Below are 16,483 nucleotides of genomic sequence, written 5' to 3' on the forward strand. Positions count from 1 at the left end.
AGAACTATTCGAATTTTGTACAAAGAACTCTAGAACTATGCCATATCTATCAAGAACTCTGAAAAAATATACATTTCTGAAGAAAAGGGTGCCAACTTCACAGTAAGTGAAAAGATTTTCTCCTTAAATTGCAATTATCTGGCAAACTATTAGCTGCACAACAAAATGTTATTTGGATTTTCGATAGTACTCTTGGTGTTCTGAACTGTCCTCAGAACTGTTATACGAATTTCCTTTTTGCGAAAATTGACAAAGAATGTTTCGATACGAAATTGTTTCGATTATTGTTGTTTTCTTCGCTAAATTATGCAAAACTATTGAAATCCTATACAAAGAACTCTAGAACTATGGCATATCTATCAAAAACTCTGAAAAAATATATATTTCTGAAAAAAAAGGCTGTCAGCTTCACAGTAGGAGATATTATGGGGTTATTATTAAGTTGCAGTTAGCTCTTAAACTATTACCTGCACAAAAAAATGCTACTAGGATTTTCGATAGAACTGTTCACGTGGTGTCCAGAACTGTCATCAGAACTGTTTTACGAATGTGTTTACATTTTCTGTAGAGAAAGTGTGTCCCACATTAAATGAATTTATCTCATAAACTACAATCGCCATAGACAAATGTTATTGGGATTTTCGACAGAGCTCTTGGGGTTCTCCTCAGAACTCTCCTCAGAACTGTTGTACAAATTTAATTTTTGCGAAATTTGACAAAGAATGTTTTCGATACGAAAATTTTTTCGAGTAATGTTTTCTTCGCTAAATTCTCCAGAACTATTGAAATTTTGTACAAAGAACTCTAGAACTATGGAATATCTATCAAGAACTCAGAAAATAATACACATTTCTGAAAAAAAGGGTACCAACTTTACAGTAAGTGAAAAGATTTTCGTCTTAAACTTCAATTATTTCGTAAACTAGTAGCTGCACAAAAAATGTTACTAGGATTTTCGATAGAACTCTGGGAGTTCTGTTCATAACTGTGCTCAGAACTCTTGTACTTATTTACATTATGCGGAAATTGACGAAGAGCGTTTTCGATGCGAAAATTTTTTCGAGTATTGTTTTATTCTTCGTTACGTTCTTCAAAACTATTGAAATTTTGTGCAAAGAACTCTAGAACTATGTCACATCTAACAAAAACTGTGAAAAAATGTATATTTCTCGAAAAGGGGGTGCTAACATCACACGACTGGCTGGTCGTGGGGAGCGATGGTGGTGTCAGAGCGATGTAATATAAGATAAAAGCAGCAGCGAGCATTTGTAGTTCGTTACAACTAAATTTGCAATATTGTTATATCAAGTCCCAAGTAAATGTTTTTAAAAATCTTTTGTTAACATCTTTCTTACAAAATTAACTTTTGACAATCCCTCGTCTGAATTTAAAGATTTTTCAGATTTCTCCAATCCATGGTCATCCCGATTATCGTAAAGAAAAATCAATTGTTTCCTTTTATACGTGACAAATCTAGCGGCCAGCATTGCACTGGGCTGTGCCAGAAAAATTTCTTATAGGAACAGATATATACGCGTCATCCAGCGACTTCATTGACGTAAGAATTTTCAATTAATTCAGTATGATCTTTCAGAGCCATGATGCAGCACTGCTGCCGTCGAAATTTACCAGTTTAGATTCACAGTCAGTTATTGAAAGGTTACAGAAGAGTCACATTTTGTATTGGGAGGTTAGCTATTTTTTATTCCGAGGTTATGGAAAGAATTTATTCTGTTGGGAGGTTACACTGAATGTGAATCAGTACATGCTGACCACTAGTAATGATATTAATCCAAATGATGAAAAAACAAATTCAGTTGTGTGCACTGTAAATTTAACGACAACTGATGATGCGGCACGTTCCTTTACAACGAACGCTGCCCAGCTCGACAAACCTGATCTGCAAAATTTACACAGTGACCAGATAAATGTTTCTATCGAAGGTGAACAATGTACTCAAAATATGTCATATTTATTTGATTCTGATGTAGTGACCAACAGTGCACATCCGATTGACAAACCTTTTCGAGAATCAGACAATGACCAAATGGTTGCACAAAACGTGACACATGCAGATACACCATCACACAGCACAGAAAAGAGAGCCGCCACTTTTGGCATGGATCAAGTTGTGGCATTATTGCTACAACTTAATGAATCGAACAAATAATGAAAAACTCAAACAGTCGAATGAAAAACAAGACAACAATTATAGACAACTTAATGAATCGGACAAACAACTCAATGAATCGAACAAACAACTTAACGAAAATGTCAAACAGTTGAATGTACAGGTTACAGCCATTGACATACAATGTAATGAAACTAAAGAACAATTACGTGAGGAAATTAAGGCCTGTAGCAGGAATAGTAGTGAAGAGATACGCAATACACATGCAGCCACAACAAAATTTCATAGAGATAAAATTAGTGCAGTTGCTAAACAATGTTCAGAAAACGAAACACAGTTACATGACGAGTTTAAATTAATCTCAGCAGAACTTTCACGCACATTGGATGCGAAAGTAGACAAGAAATTTGAACAACAGAACATCCAAGCTGACGAACGTTTTAATCACCACGTACAAAACAGTGAAACGCGTTACCATAAATTCATACAGGAACAGAACAAAGTAAAGAAACAAGACATGGAAACAATTACTGCACAGAGACAGGAAGACAAGCGTAAGTTGTTTAAGAAACCAAAAACATACCTTTACACCAACATTGTGACAATATCAGACGAAATTAGTACTATCAAACAGTTGAACACTGAATTGCATGGTGAAATATCCGATCTAAATACAAAAGCAGACACTGATATTCAGACTTTGGAAAATAAATACACAGTAGACTTTCAGACAGTGGCCAACAGACTTGAACAATTAGAATTAACACGGGATCCTGATGCCATTAAAGCAAACGTTAAGAAATTAAACAAAACCACACGTAAAATGCATAAAAAAATAATTCTTGTGACACTAAAATTGAGAATCAGGTGAAAGCACTGACCGAAAAATATGATGAAATGGCCAGTCGTATTGACGTTATCGAAAATAACAATGACACCAAATCAGACGATACGTCACCAATTTCGTTCAATCAAACACCCGAATTCCAAACTTTACAGCAGACAATCGGTGAGATAGGTTCGTCCAACAATACATTGCCTAGAAAATTGTGATCTTTACAGAAAGAAGTGACAGAAATGAAAAATGTTTCAGCCTCTAACACGTCACAGCTTAACGCCACATTCTGAACACTTGTCACACTCACACAGCCAGTATAATTTATGTAATTTACAGAGAGTACGTGACTTACATTCCGAACAGACACAGACAAATAGATTCTCATGCAATCATGAATCTGCTCAGACATTCAGAGGCGATCATTTTGATTACGAGCACTTTCTATCAGTTACAAAATTTAAGGTATTTAAGAATGACAGAAAACGGATTCACCCATTGGATTGGATACTGCAATTTACCTTTTCTTTTCCACCAACTTGGCCCGTAACACACAAACTTGAATTTATTTGCAGTTTTTATGAAGGCGGACCGGCAACTAGTATGAGACCGATCGCGAGACAATGCTACTCGGTAGAAGAATTGCAGAATGCTCTTCTGTCAGCGTATTGGTCGAAGACGACACGGCGCGGAATCAAGGATCAGTTAATTAGCTTATCGAATTATGAGAACTCAAATTTTCCCAGTCACACAATTTTTTGAACACATGGTACAACAAAACCAATATTTATGTGACCCATACAGTGAAGCAGCACTTATCCAGCTATGTATTTCAAAGCTACCACGATCGTTAAGAGTATCACTTTTAACAGGACAGCAGAAAGAAAATATTTCGTCATTTAGAGATCTGTTACAGCTTTTGGAAATTCAGCAATGAGACTATTCCTTCATAAACAAAAAAATTTTCACATCATAACCAAGACCAACAAGTATACAGTAATTACGATCAGCCACGCTATTTTAATAGCAACTGTGATAGGCGCTCCAGGAATAACAACCACCAGAACTTTAATAACAGACAAAAATTTAATTATCAATATCATCAAAATTATTAGCAACAGCAAACACGTTTTGGTAACAATAGAGGCTTTTCCCCACAACAGCAACAAACCCAGCCAGTTGGCATAACTAACCAACAATATAATGTGCGAGGTCGACCAAGCTTTACTGTTTCGCCGCCTACACGTATAGCGTCGGCTCCACCAAATAGCAACGCAGAGCAACAAGGAAATCACTACGTACAGAAGACACATCATTTTAACGCGCAACGCGCCGTACAGTAATGATTATCATAACATACGTAAAAGTAATGAGCACAGTTTTCAGCGTACATTTAATAACAGTAGATCTTATCAGCAACAGAGTCATCCACAAAAACAGATTATCATGAATGAACCAGACAGTCGGTACCATCCCGAACCTAATGCGTCAGGACGAAATTACAGAACAGTCCAAATAGTCGAAATGTCACAACAACCTCCTGCAAATAACAGCACGTCAGAAAGAATTTGATTAGATGCAGTACAGGTTGCATCTTCCAGCAACTAAGCAATACTTTTGATACACAGAATCTTGGTCACGAAAATATTATTACTTTTGACGACATCCGAGATACACTATCACATAAAAAATTAGTTATTCAAAAAAACATTTCCCACCCTGTTGTTGAAGTAAAGATTGGATCATCCACATTTTCAGCAGTAATCGATTCTGGATCTCCTATGTCAGTTAAAAATGAAGAAACTTTCAACAAATGTAACAAAGAGAATACTTATCCGACGTTACCATTAGGCAAAACTAAAGTAAAAGGAGCAGTATGTGCTAAGGTAGTAGATGTGAAATTACAGACACACTTATCATTTTGTGTTGTAGGTCATACGCTCCACTCAAATTTTTGGATTGTTCCCTTGTTGACCAGAGACGATATTTTAGATACGAATTTTTTGGTACAGCACGATGCAATTACTGACTTTCAAAAATCCTATTTAATGTTAAAGGATGAAAAAGTACAACTGGCAATAGAATTTCAGCACGCTTTATCTGCAGAAGAAAAAGTAGTTAATCGGACAGAAGTCGTTTCTGCATCACGTAACACAGACTGTCACTCCACATTGTTCACAGACACGTATGTACACAACTACAATACACAAGACGAAGCCGACTGTGACGTTATGCAAATGATTTCAAAGAAAGTAAAACAGAGAAGTGCAAATACAGACGACGAACGCACAGAGCTACGCAAAACTCTTTTACAGCAAGTTCCAGTTTTTGACTACATCCATGGTACTATGTCCGGTTTTATGTATGAATTTTAAGTTAAACAGCATGACACATTTAAAGCCAAACAATATCCTATTCCTTATATTCACAGAGAACAAGTTAAGAAAGAATTGCAAGTCATGATTGACCATGGGATTATTGAACGGGCAGCTAGTCCATACATAAACCCGCTCGATATTGTTAAGAAAAAAGATGGCTCACTTCGCCTCGTACTTGATTCGTGTTATGTCAACGACATTATTACTAATGAAACAGATCGCCCACAGACAATAGAAGAACTTCTACAGAAATTTGATGGTACTGCTATTTATTCCGTATTAGATTTAAAATCGGGATTTTGGCAAATTCAGTACCATCCGAACTGCAGAAAGTACACAGCATTTCTCTGTTTTGGTGATTATTATCAATTTTGCAAATTACCGTTCGGATTAACAATTTCTTCAGCAGCATTTATTCGCGGTTTGAATACTATACATCCAACAGAACTTAAAGACAGAATCACAACACATGTAGACGACATCCTTATCACAGAAGCCAATTGGTCTGAACACAATTTCATTCTTGAACAACTGTTGCAAACTTTTCGTGCACATGGACACACAGTTAATCTTAGCAAGTCGCACTTTGGCAAAACTTCTATAAAATTTCTTGGACATATAATTTCAGCAGAAGGTATTGCGCCTGACCCGGAAAAACGTCGAGCTTTACGCGACATTACTGTTCCAACGACAAAGATACAATTACGCAGCTTTCTGCGATTAATTAACCTTTTGCGTAAACTTATTCATTACTCTGCTTTAGACACCCCTAGATTATGCCTATTGACGGGTAAAAACGCTATTTAGTCCTGGGATAGCCAAGCACAGTCTGAATTTGTTAATCTGAAACATGCCTTGTTGAACGCACCACTTTTGTCACACCCAGATCCTACCAGAAATTTTTCCATTGCCACCGACAATTCTAACACCGCTTTCGGCGTACACGTTTTTCAGGAAATTGAAGAAGATGGTGCTACAGTAATTAAAAACATCGCCTTTGCAAGTCGCATTCTGTCACCTGCTGAACGCAACTATTCTGTTACAGAACTCGAAACATTATGTGTTGTATGGGCATTTGCCAGTTTTTGGCATTTTCTTTATGGAAGACTTACGACCGTTTACACAGATCATAGAGCTATACAGTTCTTACTTTCCGCTAAATTTACACACGGCAGGTTAAGCAGATGGAAACTTTATTTACAGGAATCTAATTTTACAATTGTTCACATTCCCGGTACACAAAATATTGTTCCAGCAACAATCAGCAAGACATCGCAACCGACTTCTGCCAAGCAAATTTTAGCCTCATGTATATTCAACAAGTTGCATTTGAAAATTTCATTTCGTCGTCATTACGAGACATTGCACAAGAGCAGAGCAAATACAACGTATGGAAAGAAATTAAACACCTCTGGCAATGTAGTAATAACGTTACCATTAGAAACAATTATACTGTACGCAAGAACATTCTGTTTCGCCGCTCTCACCCTGACAGCAACAACTGGTTATTATGTATTCCTGACGAGCTTGTTAACAAGTTAATTTGGTATACTCATTTAAGTTACGCACATTATGCAGCTAGAAAATGTTTTCTTATACTGAGACAGAACTGTTATTTTGGCAACATGGGGAAACGTATTCGACGAATTTTAGCGTCATGTAAAATCCGCCTGAAAGCTAAATCAGACACGAAATCACATATTCCTCCGTTACGTCCCATTGTACCTATTAAATTGAGACATATGGCCGCTGTAGACATTTTTGGTCCGATTCCCAGATCTAATAGAGGTTTTTGCTACATCTTTGTCGCTGTTGAACTCACTTCGAAATTTGTTACCTTCACTCCGTTACGCAAAGCTACTGCTAAATCTATTTCGAATGCATTTGTAAAACATTTTTTTTCCACGAAGGGCATGTACTGAAAGTAATTTCTGACAATGGACCACAATTTTGATCTGCGATTTGGACCCGTATGTTACGAGGTAGAAACATTTCCCCGATATATATATCCAGGTATCACGCTTCTTCGAACCCTTCTGAACGACTGATGAAAGCAATTGGTAAACTACGTAGAATGTACTGCGATAAAAGACATATTGATTGGGATACACACATACTCTCATTCCAGGATGTAATTAACTCCATACCAAATGAATATACTATGCTGTCTACGACTGTTAAATAGAAAAATGTTGAATCACCCAACAAAATTAAAGAATTAGTATGTTTTCCCACATCTGGTGACTGCGCCATCATGAAATAATTGACATTGCACTCAACAACACCAAACGTGCCGCAGAGCGCCGGGGAAGACAACAAAAACAGGTTTGTACATGCCGTGACTTCCACATAGGGCAGAAGATATTAGTACTCACACACCATTTATCCAACAGAGGAAAGAATAGATGCAGTAAATTTGAGCTTCTATACGCGGGTCCGTATAGAATTTGCAGTATTCCTCATCCTAATGTAGTACATGTCGAAACATTGAGAACCAGAAAAAGCAAGGGCAATCACCGTATTTCCAATATTAAACCCTTTATTAAAAAAACATACTTTATGATTTATCACACTGTAATGTCATCTGCAGATATTTACATGAACAGTTACTGATGATGATTATATTTTTTCCTGGCAAGTGCCTGGCAAGGTAAGGTTAGCAGGTCGCTTTTCCTGTCGTTATACATAAGTCCTTGCACACTTTTCCAAATAGACTTACATACTGTGTGACCACTTATGCAATTATATCTATATGACTGATTACTGATGATGATCATATTTTTTCTTGGCAAGTGCTCGGCAAGGTATGGTTATCAGGTCACTTTTCTTGTCGTTATATATCAGACCGGACACATTTTCCATTTTTTTTGTTTTGGTGTATGTATGACTGTATTCCTATCGAAAGTAGAATTTTTGTCTGTATGCACTATGAAATCTGTAACATATAACAAACATCAGTTGCCTTTGACATTTTGCGTCATGATATCTCAATATCTTGACTATTATAGATTTTTTTGCTACTACACTATGATATTGGGTGTACATTTTTGCACTTGGAAACTGTCAATGATTTTGATCTAATACGTTTTCTGTCATGCTATGCTTTATCATTAGTTATACCTCTAGAAACCAATTTTCATTTAATGTGTATATGATTTAAATGCAAGATATTAATCCATATTCATCATTTTCAGAAAGCAATAGCGTGCAAAAGAAATAAATTAAACAAACCACAGTGGTTTGCAATGAAATAGAAATTTCACCATTCACGTTATATCAGAATGAACGGAAGAAATGCAATACCTTATCATGAAGAGTAACTGGATCAGAATTAACAAACATTAACAAGAATATCCCCCCCCCTCCCCAATGAACCATGGACCTTGCCGTTGGTGGTGAGGCTTGCGTGTCTCAGCGATACAGACAGCCGTACCGTAGGTGCAACCATAACGGAAGGGTATCTGTTGAGCGTCCAGGCAAACGTGTGGTTCCGGAAGAGGGGCAGCTGCCTTTTCAGTAGTTGCAGGTTCAACAGTCTGGATGATTGACTGATCTGGCCTTGTAACACTAACAAAACGGCCTTGCTGTGATGGTACTGCGAACGGCTGAAAGCAAGGGGAAACTACAGCTGTAATTTTTCCCGAGGGCATGCAGCTCTACTTTATGGTAAAATGATGATGGCGTCCAGAGGTAAAATAGTCCTCCATCCGTATTTACGGGCTGGGACTACTCAGGAGGACGTTGTTAACAGGAGAAAGAAAACTGGCATTCTACGGGTCGAAGCGTGGAATGTCAGATCCCCTAATCTGGAAGGTAGGTTAGATAATTTAAAAATGGAAATGGATAGGTTGAAGTCAGATATAGTGGGAATTAGTGAATTTCGGTGGCAGGAGAAACAACTCCTTCTTCATTTTGCGATTTTGTTCCGTCAGTGTATTACGCTAGAACATAGTTGAACGTGTTTTTGGGAGTAACAAGGCAAAGCTACAGTGTTGAAATTCTGCAATTAACGTATTAGAATAGAGACCAAAAGATTATGCAAGATGTTACGTTGCGTCATATGGAACATGAGAAGCTAGCGAGTTCTTTCATTTTCAGACTCATTGTTTCATTTCCAGCCACATATGGGGTTACATTATGTGGTAATGATTTTTTTAAAATTTTGTGATCAGTGATGCAATTAACGCCCCTAGTAGTCATCACTGGATGTTATACTGTCTATCACCTTTCGCTTTCTGATCGACGGCTTTAAATGTCTATGTCAACGTATGAATCCATTTGCCCATGTCTTACATTCTAGTACTTATCATAAACCAACATTTCATCCAGTATTATTAGGTTTTATTTTGAGCTGGTGTAGAACAGGGACCTTACATCCAAACCCAGGAGAAGTTTCTGCAATTGCTGTAATATTTTATTGCTCTGTAATCAGAGCGAGTGCTATGAACTCAGTGATTAACGCACAAGACACACATATTGGATGCGATGAATACGAGTCAACGTATGAACAAATGGTCAACGATATCCTAATATGGTCCAAATGGCACTAAGCACTATAGGACTTGACATTTGAGGTCATCAGTCCCATAGACTTAGAACTACTTAAACCTAACTAACCTAAGGACATCATACACATCCACGCCCGCTGCAGGATTCGAACCTGCGACCGTAGCAGCTGTCCTAATATTTTATAGGTCCAATGCTGGAATCGTTCCTTCAACGATACTTCAGTGAAATAACTTTCTTCCCTCTACCCCCACTGCCCCGTTACTCCTTTACCATCCTCAGCTGCAACAGAGCTCTACCACAGAAAGCATTCATATCAAGAGAAGCAGACAGAGTTGTTCAAGGCCTGACGTCAACGAAATATGAGAAACATCAGATACTGTGCAAGTCCACTTCGTTTATCCATTTTTACCCAATACCAAGTCTAGAAAGCAATGTCAGGAATTATCGAAACTGCTCAATGGGCTATTCAAATTAAAACGTCATAAATATATGCCGGGAATGGAGGTATAATCTAGAGTCAGATGTCTTACAGGAACCAAAGCTCATTCAGATAGTGTCTTCCATAAAATCTGAATCTAATTAGTATTCACCTTACTGGCGCTGACAGCGGACAGTTACAGCATAGATAGACAAATACAGTTTGTCTGATAAATTCCAGAGTAAGTTTCCCTGTGTTGACTCATTTTCTATTACCTGGAATAGGTTTCACTTGAGGATCATGGCCATATATCCCGAAACAACTTGAAGTTAATTATATGCGAAAGAAAATATACATAAGTTGGACAAAAATACGGAAAAAGCGTGAGGAACGCTTGCTTGAACGTGTTAGTAGACACTAGTCAAGCCTGATAGTTGCGCTTTTCTGACTGACCACAAGTGAAACCTACGCGCTGTCCCTAATACGTTGCAAGTGACAGTTGTAGCAAGAACAGTGTCCTGTGTAGTTTCGCGATCATTAAGACGGAACTACAATATGTGATCAAAAGTATCCGGACACCAGGCAGAAAATGACTTACAAGTTCGTGACGCCCTCCATCGGCATTGCTGGAATTCAGTATAGTGTCGGCCCACCCTTAGCCTAGATGACAGCTTCCTCTCTCGCAGGCATACGTTCAACCAGGTGCTTGAAGGTTTGTTGGAGAATGGAAGTCCATTCTTCACGGAGTGCTGTACTAAGAAGAGGTATCGATGTCGATCGGTGAGGCCTGTCACGAAGTCGGGGTTTCTAATTATCCCAAAGGTCATGTGTAGGATTCAGGTCAGGACTCTGTGCAGGCCAGTCCATTACAGGGACGTTATTGTCATTTAACCACTCCACCACAGGCCGTGCAGTATGAACCGGTGATCGATTGTGATGAAAGATGCAGTCGCCATCTCTGTATTGCTCTTTAACTGTGGGAAGCAAGAAGGTGCTTAAAACATCAATGTAGACCTGTGCTGTGATAGTGCCGCGCAAAACAACAAGGGGTGCAAGTCCCTCCATGAAAAACACGACCACACCATAACACCACCGCCTCCTAATCTAATGGGACTTAACTGCTAAGATCATCAGTCCCTAAGCTTACCCACTACTTAACCTAAATTATCCTAAGGACAAACACTCACACCCATGCCCGAGGGAGGTCTCGAACCTTCGCCGGGACCAGCCGCACAGTCCATGACTGCAGCGCCTTAGAGCGCTCGGCTAATACAGCGATGCTTCCTAATTTTACTGTTGGCACTACACACGCTGGCAGATGATATTCACCGGGCGTTCGCCACATCCAAACCATGCCATCTGATCGCCACAATGTGTACCGTGATTCGTCACTCCACACAACGTTTTTTCACTGTCCAATCGTCCAAGCTAGGCGTCATTTGACATTTACCGGCGTGATGTCTGGCTTATGAGCAGCCGCTCGACCATGATATCCAAGTTTTCTCACCTCACGCCTCACTGTCACAGTACTTGCAGTGGATCCTGATGCAGTTTGGAATTCCTGTGTGATGGTGAGGATATATGTCTGCCTACTATAAAATACGATCCTCTTCAACTGTCGGCGGTCTCTGTCAGTCAACAGACGAGGTCGGCCTGGACGCTTTTGTGCTGTAATTGTCCCTTCACGTTTCCACTTCACTATCATATCGGAAACAGTGGTCTTCGGGATTTTTGGGAGTGTGGAAAACTCGCGTACAGACGTATGACACAAGTGACTCCCAATCACCTGACCACGTTCGAAGTCCTTGAGTTCCGCGGAGCGCCCTGTTCTGCTCTCTCACGATGTCTAATGACTACTGAGGTCGCTGATATGGAGTACCTGGCAGTAGGTGGCAGCACAATGCACCTCATAAGAAAAAACGTATATTTTTGGGGGTGTCAGGATACTTTTGATAACATACCGTAAGTGTATTTGAACGTGGGCAAATTGTTGGTTCTCGTACGATGGGTGTTCTGGTAACCAGTAGATAAAGTCTGTGGTGTTTCAAGAGTCACCGATAGAAGATTTATATCGCAAACACGGAGAGCGGAAAAACTTCGTCCCCTGTCACAACGCGGACGAACATGTGTGTTGATTGACCGTGATTGACGGTTATTGGAGAGGATTTTGAGGAAGTATAAGAGGAAAACAGCTGCAGAAAGTCATTACATAATTGAATGTAGCACTAGCGAACTCTTTGAGTATCAAAACAACACGAATGGAGCCAGAAGCATGGAAAAGCGGCGCGAACTGGAGTTGCAAACCAGTCATCAGTGAGGTAAAGGGCAATAACACGAACAAGTGGTGCGAACGACGTAAACCCTGGATTACGCAGCGATGGAAAATATAATCCAAGTCGAATGAGTATATTTTGACACTCTTTCCAACTTCTGAGCAAATTGAAGCCATAATAATGAAACACGGCGGGCGTCCGCTGACGATCTGGGAAGCCGTATGGTAGTATTCCATGGGTCTCCTGGGTACTATGCAAGGCTGCGTTACAGTGCAGGATTACGTGGCCGTTTTGGCTCATCGAGGCTATCACACGGTACAATGATTGTTCCCCAATGGTGATGTTGTGTTCCAAGACGGCAGGCCTCTTTTCACACAGCTAGCGTCGTCCAGGAATAGTTTTATTAACTTGAAGATGAACTGTCGTAGCTCCGGCCACCAAAGTTACCAGATTTCTGTACTACTGAGCCTTTACGGCCTGCTGTGGAGAGAAGATTGAATAATAGCTATCCACCCTCATCAACGTTACCTGAAGTTGTCATTAATTGCCGGCCTCTGTGACCGAGCGGTTCTAGGCGCTTCAGTCTGGAACCGCGCGACTGCTACGGTCGCAGGTTCTAATTCTGTCTCGGGCATGGATGTGTGTGATGTCCTTAGGTTAGTTAGGTTTAAGTAGTTCTAAGTTCTAGTGGACTGATGACCTCAGATGTTAAGTCCCATAGTGCTCAGAGCCATTTGAACTATTTCTTTGTCATTAATTTTCAGGAAGAATGATATAAGATTCCGTCAGAATCCTACAGGATCATCCCAACACTCGACGCTGTTCTGAATGGCATGGTTTTCTGACAGAGTACTAAGCATGATGAGTGTTTTTGGTGTTTCCACATTTTGTCCGCTCCAAATTCCGAATCTCGTACTAGGTGCCACAAGGAGGGCATTGTGTAACACACTTTGGGTTCCTGTTGAAATTCTAAGAGTGTAAGTTCGGAGAAGTGTGAGGCCACGTATTACTTCCATCGAAGTAAATCTCACGAAATACCCACCAGGGAGAAAATCGGAAAAATTTTGTTCATATAGAGGGTTGACGACACCCGTTCTTTCCGTGCACCTGTCCCAAATGGGAGAGAAAGTGGAGGATGTGATAAGAGTGCCAAAAGCATACCCCATAATATTTGGTCGCTAGTGTAGAATGAATGCAGATATATATGAATGATTTCATTCATTTTGAAAGGTGTGGGTGTAAGTTTTGGTAGGAATTTTACTTATTTTAGATATCTGAAATCACGCTCGTAAGCTTTGAATTGCTTGGACTTGTCCGCACAGTCTCGACAGGGAATCTGCGCTACACAGACATAAGATAGAGGTAATCTTTGCTCTGGAAATATGTACACCAGATTTATCGATCTTGAGGAGAGAAGAAGAGACAGACAGTTGAGCCTTGGTGTTAGATGTGAATAGTTGAGCTTTGGTTTAGTGGCAGTAAGCAGGAAACCATCGAGGATTTTGGGAATTATGTTATGGGTTAACGGAAGATTTATTGTGGAGAGAATAAAGTTGATTTTTACGTTGGTATGATGACACTCTTTGTGACGAATAGATGACAGGCAATGATTAAGTATCAAATGTTTTTTATTCCAGTCTTTGATCACAATATCAATTCTTTTGACGATGACTGGTTTCAGTCAGTAATGACCACCCTGAGATCTACAATATAAAAATATATACACCAAGTGAGCAGTGTTTCTTTCAACACAGTACAGCGTTACGTATCACAGTATACTATCACACCACCAGGGAACAGTACAGATGAAATACGGTAAAACGCACCATTTCTACATCATGTCCTAAAGTGATAAGGCCGTAATGGCATCATCAAAATATATACATATACTCGGCACAGCATCGTCACATAGATCTAAAATAAGGTGTAGAATAGGCCACATCGTCCACACAGTCATTTTAGCAACTCGCTACTGAAGTACAGTACCTATCAGAAATATGTTTGCCTACATGCTACATAGATGTCACTACTGTGGGCTTAGATGTACTCATGATTTACGTACAAAACATAATCGGATAACAACACGTTAGGTAAAATACACGTAGCAGACTTTTAAATATTGGTAACTATTATAGAAACCAATTGTTTGTTTTTCTGTGGCAGAGTTTTGATGATGGAGCGCTCTTGGTTTATCAGACATCCACACCAGGAATCTTTTTGCTTGCTATGCGGATACGACCCACAGCAAGTGAATGCTTTTCTTTAGAGGAATTTCAAAGTGCATTGTTGGCAGCATACTGGTAAAGAGTCTACAGAGGGTGGCGTGACGGACGTTCTCACCAGTTTCCCAAACTAATGAAAATTCGAAATTTATAAACTTAATCGCAGTTCTTCCAGGACAAGGTACAACAGAATCAATATTTAATAGAACCATACAGTCAATCTGCTTTAATCCAGCTTTGTGTTTCAAAACCTTCAAGGTTTTTACGGGTTTCTTTCTTTGCTGACAGGACATCAAAAAGAAAATATTAATACATTCGCTGACGTTTCACAGTTGCTTGAGATTCAAGAATCTAAAGACACGTATAAAAACAGAAACTTTATTATCAGAACAACAGCAGTTACTGTGATAATCGGAATAGGGGACAATTCAGATCATTGACTGGCAACAGAGGCAGAAGATACGTAAATAAACAACAGCAACAAAGAGTAAGAACACACCGTTTTCGAGAGACCACTAAAGTACGACCAGCAATAAAATCCGAATTTTTATCCTAACAACCAGCATTTTTATAATTCAAGGGACAGCATTAACAGTCCTCCACAACATCACTGCATGCTGGATAGTACAAAGGAATAACAATTTGCATGTGCTTAGGCAGCAACCATACAGTCACAACTGTCGTGGCAACAGACAACAAAAGCACGATGTCCGAGAAAATTATTGATATGGGAATAGGCGAAATGACAGTTACAAATAGCAAAATTTTGTTTCGAATGAATCGGACAGTCGTTTTGATCCACGACAATTTAATTTTGATAATGCAGAACCGAAACGATCTGTACAAATAACAGAAGTTTGAAATTCTATTTCACAGCACCACGATAGTGTCAGACAACAATTACTGGAGGAAAATCTACAGAAGATTCATACACAGGGACAACAACCAATCCTAACGACACACTGAAAACGTCAATTGTTTGGAGGACGTAAGGGACATTTTGTTACAAGATAAGAGGAACATCAAAAATTAATTTATCATCTTATCATCATACAAATAGGCTAACCGACTTTAAATGAACGCTTAGATTCAGCCTCTTTAGTTTCAGTAATATCTGGTGCATCATTCATCAAATGCAATTCAGATGGAACTTGCCGTACTTCACCTCTACATGGAACAAAAGTTAGAGAAACAGTTTCAGGGAAAGGCGTTGAAGTAAAATCACAAGTACATTTACTATTTACTTTACTTGTTTTCAGAAGAGTTCTTAACAATCTACATTTTTTCACGTAAACCAAAAATATGAATTGGTAAACGTAACTTTACATTGATGTAGAATTTCCTAATATTAATAAAAATGAAGAATCGAGATTGACATTTCTCGAACAATATGAGCAAAAACAGACAGGTGTGAATTTGCAACAGTCAGGGATGGGAAACTGTTACAGGTAGTTGTACAGATTTATTATCTTGTTTCTGACAACTTTCTCGCAACTATGCACGGATTTGTTTACGAATTTCGAGTGAAATCGAACATTGCTCTTGTTTCTAGACATTGCAACATTCCATTAATTTACAGAGACAAAGCAAAGCAGGAAATTTAATCGATGCTCCAACAAGCCACAACTGAAACAGCAGTTAGCCCTTTTAACAGTCCATTACACATTGTCCCCAAAACAGGATGGCTCTCTCGGACTTGTTTTAGTTTCGAGACTAA

This window comes from Schistocerca piceifrons, chromosome 7, assembly GCF_021461385.2.
Source record: "Schistocerca piceifrons isolate TAMUIC-IGC-003096 chromosome 7, iqSchPice1.1, whole genome shotgun sequence".
NCBI lineage: Eukaryota > Metazoa > Arthropoda > Insecta > Orthoptera > Acrididae > Schistocerca > Schistocerca piceifrons.